At 35.8% G+C, this 8,235-nt stretch overlaps 2 non-coding genes across 2 annotated transcripts; one reads left to right on the top strand and one right to left on the bottom strand.

The window, feature by feature from the left end:
* The first annotated feature begins 2,931 nt into the window (after nucleotides 1-2,931).
* Nucleotides 2,932-3,003, top strand: TRNAE-UUC (transfer RNA glutamic acid (anticodon UUC)). Its single transcript has one exon. It is a non-coding gene; the product is annotated as a tRNA-Glu (tRNA).
* Nucleotides 3,004-4,748: 1,745 nt separating this feature from the next.
* Nucleotides 4,749-4,821, bottom strand: TRNAF-GAA (transfer RNA phenylalanine (anticodon GAA)). Its single transcript has one exon. It is a non-coding gene; the product is annotated as a tRNA-Phe (tRNA).
* Nucleotides 4,822-8,235: the final 3,414 nt, after the last annotated feature.

Genomic DNA, 8,235 nt, shown 5'->3' with positions numbered 1-8,235 from the left:
ATTTTAACCTTAGTGACCCCGTAGACATAGTGTCGGTCCAAAAAGTGTAACAAATTTATATCCTAGATAGAAGGGCCCAACGAGGTTCGAATTGGTCACCTCTTGATCTGCAATTAGATGCTCTAACATTGAGCTATGGTCCCATTTTGTATGATCTCAACTTTAGTGACCCATTCTACAGATTATCGGTCCAAAAGTGACCCTACCGAATCGACTATGGACCAATTTTCTATAAATTGATCGATTACCTATCGGAAATTAAACACAGGTCGTTAGATTCAAAGTCGAAAGTGCTAACCACTACACCATAGAACCACTCGTTAAACTTTATTTTGGCAGCGATTTTGATAAGCGTCAACAACGCTGGATTTTGCAAAGCTAGAGGTCGTAGTATGCTTACAGACTTTCACAAGGTGTTTTCAACTTCTTTTATAGGTAATTGAACTTTTGAGTCCATGCAAATGATTGGTTGGATTAGTATGAGTTTAAGAAGACAAGGAGAGAAGAGAGACTTTGTTAGAAACTCACCCATAGGTAATCTCCCAAGATGTTTTCAACTTCTTTTATAGGTAGAATTTTAAAATCAAACCACAACAAAATTTACTTCTATCTAGCAAAATTATTTTTTGTTTGAAACAAGATTATAGATAAATTTAAAATCCAAGAAAACGGATCTGAGTTTGATATTATTTGATTTTGGGTATGGACACAACTAGGTATGGACACAGCTAGCTGATTTCTTTTGATTATATTAATGAATGTATGTAGATGTTTAAAGTGTTGATCTTAATGGTTTTAGAAAATATCAACACATCATCAATATAAACTATCGAAATTTTATATTTGTCCTTTTAAGAAATTAGAATTTTCCGAAATCCCAATTTCATGTCGAATTTTATAAACACATTTGACTCTAAATTCTTTTTATCAAATCATTTTTGTTTTGGATTGGATATCTTATTTATTCTAAAACCTTATTCAAAGGTTTGTAGTTAATTGCTGGTATCAGAATTTCTGGTTTCTTTTCACCATGTTGTTAACCTAAAATGTCAGAAATGACCACCTGCTCTTTGGAGACCTTATCAGCTTCCTCAAAATATCACCTAAAATGTCACCGTATTTAGTGTTTGATACTTTTTGACTTAACCCTAGGGTTCTATTTACGGTGAACTTGTGATTATTTTTTTCAAATTATATATTTGAATACCTAATACATTAAGATATAATATCTTATTTAAATAATATTAAAATGTGGTAGAATATCATAATATATGTTTAATTAATATGAATATCATTCAAATTTCAAATATATATTTTTATTTAATGTTTATGATACACATCAATTATTTTAATATTTAACATATCAAATACGTTAATATGTTTTGATATTATACTTCAAGACTATAGGAACTTTCTCAGAGGACCTGAGAGTTACATCGGCCCACAATGCATCTCATGGACGATGCAAAACTATGGTGGCGCTTGAAGGTGAATTGTATAAAAAACTGGTCATGCACCAAAAAATTATGGGAAGACCATTAATGGAATTGAAGCAATCGACGCTCCCCTGTATGGGTTTCCAATCAAAGACCTAATGTTTGATGTTGACTCTTTTGAAGAAAGAGTTACGTGATCGAACAACAAGAAACGTGGTGGTATCTCTGAGAACTCTATCACACACATAAAAAAAACGTGTCGAAGACATTACACAGAAAATCTGGCTTTCATCGAGGAGACCCGAGTTTGATTCTCGACAATGAAATTTTATTTTCTTATTTCTTTTATTTTATAGTTTCATCTTTTGTCACCAATTATATTTAAACTTTACCTAGGTTTGAGAAGCACTATAATGGATGAGTTCAATAGTATCTTAAATTCAAAAGACTTTTATGAACTTGATTTGAGAGGCACTATAATGGTCAAGTTCAATAGTACCTTAGATTAAAAAGACTTTTATGAACTTTGAACCTTTAATAGTGTTATGTCATAGATATTTGGTTCAATTTCAACAAGTGAGGTTGAGGTCATTCAAATGGTTAATGTGATAATTCGGTCATTTTCAAGGTCTCTTTTAGTGAACGCCATCATGGCTGAGATGACTGAGATGAGCACCAGAGTGAGTTTGACAAGGAGGGTCGTAGAGAACCACACCCCAAGCCAAGCTCATGTTGGGCTTAACAAACTGAAAATCCAAAAACACAAACCCTTAAATGGGAACCAGGATGCTAAGGAATTAAAAAAACTTTATTTTTGATGTTGAACACTACTTGAAGGTTACAGGAACTTGCTCATAGGACCTAAGAGTTACGTTGGCCACAATGCATCTCAAGGACGGTAGCGCTCGAAGGTGGATGATATAAAAAATGGGTCATGCACCATAAACTCATGGGAAGACCGTTGATGGAATCGATGCAATCGACGCTCCCCTTGATGGGTTGCCAATTAAAGACCTGACGTTTGATGTTGACACTTTTGAAGAAAAAGCCACACGATCGAACACCTCGAAATGTTGTGGTAGCTCTAAGAACTCTATTATACGACCTGAGAGTTGAGGGCTACAGGAACTTTCTCATACGACCTGAGAGTTACATTAGCCACAATGCATCTCATGGACGATGCAAAACTATGGTAGTGCTCGAAGGTGAATGGTATAAAAAATGGGTCATGCACCATAAACTCATGGGAAGATCGTTGATGGAATCGATGCAATCGACGCTCCCCTGGATGGGTTGCCAATCAAAGACCTAACATTTGATATTGACTCTTTTGAAGAAAGAGCCACACAATCGAACAGCTCGAAACGTCGCGGTAGCCCTGAGAACTCTAACACACATAGGGAAGGACGTGTCGAAGAGTTAGACATTAAGCAAAAGATCATGCAAAAACTCTTCAGCGATCTGACAAAATACTTCAGGACATCTACACCAAAAATCCATTGTTGTCCAGCGGTCAGGATATCTGGCTTTCACCCAGGAGACCTGGGTTCGATTCTCAGCAATGGAATGTTATTTTCTTATTTCATTTTATTTTACAGTTTCTATCTTAGACTAAAAAGACTTTTTATGAACTTCGTACCTTTGTCAGAGTTATGTTATAGATATTTTGTTCAATTTCAAATGTTAATGCGATAATCCAGTCGTTTTCGAGGTCTCTCTTGTTGAACGACATCATGGTTGAGATGAGCAGGTGATTCAAATGGTTAATGCGATAATCCAGTCGTTTTCGAAGTCTCTCTTGTTGAACGACGTCATGGTTGAGATGAGAAGGTGATTCAAATGGTTAATGCGATAATCCAGTCGTTTTCGAGGTCTCTCTTGTTGAACGACGTCATGGTTGAGATGAGCACTCGAGTTAGTTTGACAAGTTGGGCTGCAGAGAACCACACCTCAAGCCAAGTTCATGTGGGCTTAACAAACTTAGAATTCAAGAACACAACCCCTTAAATGTAAACCAGGATGCTAAGGAATTAAAAAGCTTTATTTTTTTACGTAGAACAATACTTGAAGGTTACTGTTACTTGCTCATAGGACCTAAGAGTTACGTTGGTCGCAATGCATCTCATGGACGATGCAAAACTATGGTGGCGCTCGAAGGTGAATGCTATAAAAAATGGGTCATGCACCATAAACTCATGGGAAGACTATTGATCCAATCGATGCAATCGACAATCCTTTGGATGGGTTGCCAATCAAAGACCTGATGTTTGATGTTTGATGTTTACCGTTTTGAAGAAAGAGCCACACGATCGAACAGCTCGAAACGTCGCGGTAATTCTGAGAACTCTATCACACACATGAAAGGACGTGTCGAAGAGTTAGACATTACCCAAAACATCATAGTAAAACTCTTGAGCGATTAGACAAAAGACTTTAGGACAACTACACCAAAAATTCATTGTTGTCCAACGGTTTGGATATTTTGCTTTCACCTAGGAGATTATGGTTTGATTCTCTGAAATTGAATATTATTTTCTTATTTCTTTTTATTTTATAGTTTCATCTTTTGTCACCAATTATATTTAAACTTTACCTCATTTTGAGAGGCACTTTAATGGTCAAGTTCAATAGTATCTTAGATTAAAGACTTTTATGAAACATCGTACCTATGTTAGTGTTATGTTCTAGATATTTGTTTCAATTTCAACAAGTGGGGTTGAGGTGATTCAAATGGTTAATGCGATAATCCGGCTATTTTCGAGGTCTCTCTTGTTGAACGCCATCATGGTTGAGATGAGCACCCGAGTGAGTTTGACAAGGAGACTCGAATTTAAACTTTACCTACGTTTGAGAGGCACTATAATGGTCAAGTTCAATGGTATTTTAGATTAAAAAGACTTTGTTAGTGTTATATTATAGACATTTGGTCAAGTTCAACAAGTGGGGTTGAGGTGATTCAAATGGTTAATGTCACTTTATTTGATTCAAATTGTTAATGTGATAATCCAGTTGAATAGTTACAGGTGCGGTGAACGTGGAGATTAAACACGTGACCTTCTGAGCTATCCCTGCTAACATTAAAAATAAAAATTCATAAGTAAAGCTATTTCCAATAATCAACTAAACTATAAGGTGCAATGAATGCAGATAGAACCAAGACCTTCCAATATTCAATCTAATGCTCTCCCAATTAAGCCATCCCCTATGTCAGGGGGATAAAAAATGGTGTTTCCACTAATTCGTTATATTTTAAACATAAATAATCACTAATTTTGGAAAGAAAAGTCATCAAATTATGCAATGTGAACCAAGTGCGGTGAACGTGGATCGAACACGTGACCTTCAGATCTTCAGTCTGACGCTCTCCCAACTGAGCTATCCCCGCAATCATTAGATATGAAAATTAATCAGTAAAGATATTTTCGCTGATTCATTTAGATTTCAAAAAAAATAATGACTAATTTTTTTATTGAATAGTTAGGTTATGCAAATAGAAACAGGTGCGGTGAACGTGGAGATTGAACACGTGACCTTCAAATCTTAAATATGACGCTCTCTAAACTGAGCTATCCGTGCTAACATTAAAAATGAAAGTTTTTAAGTAAAGATATTTTCGCTAATTAATTTAAATTTTAGAAAGAAATGATCACTAATTTTAGATTGAATAGTCAAATTGTGCAACGTGAACCATGTGTGGTGAACGTGGATCGAACACGAGACCTTCAAATCTTCAATCTAACGCTCTCTCAACTGAACTATCCACACTACTGTTAGAAATGAAAATTCATCAGTAAAGGTATTTTCGCTACTTCATTGAAATTTTAAATAGAAATAATCACTAATTTTTAATAAGATATTCAAGTTATCCAACTTGTATAAGGTGCGGTGAACTAGAACACGTTAGGTATTTCCGATAATTCATTGAGATTTCAGAAAGGAACAATGACTAATTTTAGATTGAATAGTCGGGTTATGCAACTAGAATCAGTTGCGATGAACGTGGAGATCAAACACGACCTTCAAATCTTCAGTCTGACGCTCTCCCAACAGAGCTATCCCCGCTAATATTAAAAATGAAAATTCATAAGTAAAGGTATTTCCGCTAATTCATTATGTTTAAAAAAGAAATAATCACTAATTTTAGATTGAATAAGCAAGTTATGTTTTTAGATTGTATAGTCAGGTAATAAACTTGTATTAGGTGCGTTGAACGTGGATAAAACACGTGTGACCTTCAAATCTTCAGTCTAACAATCTCCCAACTAAGCTACTCTTGCTAACATTAAAAATGAATATTCATAAGTAAAGGTATTGGGTACACTTCTGAAAATTCAACAAAAGGCAATAGTATTAGACCGAGATGCCAGATTTCAATCTCGCTTCTGGAAAATTCAACAAAAGGCATTGGGTACGCAGTTATAGTATGACATTCCACCCATAAATAGATGGTCAAACAGAAATGCTCAAGTAAATATTGGAAGACATGTTGAGGGTATATGTGATGGATTTTGCAGGAAGCTAGGATAAGTACCTACCCCTTATGAAATTCGCTTATAATAATACTTGCCAAGCCACCATAAAAATGGCCACATACGAGGTTCTTTATGGACGAAGATTTCGATCCCCTATCTTTTCGGAAGTAGGGGCAAACGACAACTATTGGGCCAGAGCTGGTGCAAATTACCAACGCCGCAGTCCAGAAGATTAAAGCTAGGATACAGACCGCACAAAGCCGAGAGAAAAGCTATGCAGAACTAAGGCGCAAGGACATGGAATTGTAGGTAGGGGATCATATATTCCTAAAGGTAGCACCCCATGAGAGGGGTGCTCAGGTCGGGTGAAAAAAGGGAAGCTAAGCCCTAGGTTTATCCGTCCCTTTGAGATATTAGAAAGGATTGGATCTGTGGCCCATAGAATCGGGCAATGCCCAAACTTGTCTGCAGTACATAATATCTTTCATGTATCCATACTACGGAAGTATACCCTAGATCGTTCGCACGTACTGGCTCATGAAACTCTCTTCTTGAGAGATGACCTAACATATAAAGAAGACCCGATTCAAATAATAGACAAGAAAGTCAAATGATTGAGAAACAAGGAAATCTCTCTCGTTAAGGTCCTATGGAAGAATCATAGAGTAGAAGAATCCACTTGGGAAACAAAAGGCAAATAAGAACCTTGTACCCTGACCTATTTTAGAATAAGCACTTTCGATGACCGAAAGTTTTCAAAGGAGAGGAGAATTTGCAACACTCAAGGTCTCCAATAAGAGACAGTGTATAATCCCTACTAGGTTGTATCTAGAAGCACAGAACAAGTAAAATTGAAAAAACATTAAGAAAATGGTACTTTTTCTAATTTTTATAAACTTCCCGAATCATTAAATTTTTTATAGAATAAGAATTACAAGGTGCTTAAAAAAGGAAGGCTCTGATCGGAGAAGACTTTTCTGGCAGAAGATTCAGAAAAATAAAGAATGAAATTATGGAAATTCTAGACGTTTCAATGGTAGTGGAAAATTCGTCTATAAATTATGAATTAGGGTAGACTATTAGGGGCAAGAAGCAAGCTTAATCGAGTACCCAATCGAGAGATACAAGTTTTTTGTTTTGGGGTATCGTATTCATGGGTTTACCTCGAATTCGAGAACTATAGTCCACTATTTATTTCCAAACTTGTTCCTGCACCTTCTAAATAAGTTTACCCATAAGTTTGGTGAAGGAAAGAGGTCCTCAAAGTGCTAGTAGGTTTTCACACGAATTAGTCCACGTTAGGTTACCCTCTAATGTTTTCCTAAGCAAAAACCTCAACTCCTAAAGCCTAACCGATGACATTATGTATAAACCTAGGTTCGTCAATAATCCATGTACCAAGTACCGAGAACTATGTGAATAACATGCTAAATAAGTTGCTAGGATCCATACCCATAAGTAACCATTATCTGCATTACGATGTGTACTAAAAGGCCCCTATTCCTCTTTAGGTAGGATGTCCGGCAATATGTATCATGAGCTGGATGTTATGATAGGCCTACCTTTCCCATCAGCTAAACGAGATGTCCTGCACAACGATTTACCAGTAGGATTACATGATTATGACGACACCACTCATGTGTTCATGGGGAGAAAATTGAAGGTTATTTTAGGGGAAGGTTTTCAGGATCAGTATATGATACATAACACGATGACCTCTAAGTTCTAAGATCCTGAAAACATAACAAGAAGTAATATCCTAGCTTAAGGTCGTGATTAAAAACCTTCTAGTAGGCTACTTACTAAGTTTTACTCACTCCATGTTTATCATTTTTTTTCAAGTAACTAAGAGTTGGTCGTGGATGAGTGAACTTTGGAGTGTGGGCTATGGACTAACTTCTATTTTTAATCTAGTATTTTTTGTTCTTCTTTTGAGTCTGCTTCCTATTTTGTGTTTGTAACGAATATGTATATGTAACACCCCAAAAATGAAGGAAATTAGCTCCCATAAGAATAAGTCACTCATGAAAGACCCAAAGGATTGAAAGGAAAAAAACTTAAAGGATTAAGTAAGAACAAAGGACTTAGTCAAGTCACTCGTGTACCCTAACAAGTGATTTCAAGGAGTTAAAGGCCTTTTGAAAAGGATTGGAGAGGAAAAAGTAAATGAAAAGGGCAAAAAAGTCATTTTATCAATTATCAAGAATCTTTCCGGATTTGTAATTCCTTATCTAGAAGGAATCTCAAAATTCAAATTAAGCGAAAAATGATCAAAAAGCGATGAGGAATTTGTAGAAAAATTATGGATTTTTCGAGAAAAATAATAA

Source organism: Cucurbita pepo, chromosome 16, assembly GCF_057944985.1.
Source record: "Cucurbita pepo subsp. pepo isolate OVF chromosome 16, ASM5794498v1, whole genome shotgun sequence".
NCBI lineage: Eukaryota > Viridiplantae > Streptophyta > Magnoliopsida > Cucurbitales > Cucurbitaceae > Cucurbita > Cucurbita pepo.
This window is presented reverse-complemented; position numbering and strand designations above follow the sequence as displayed.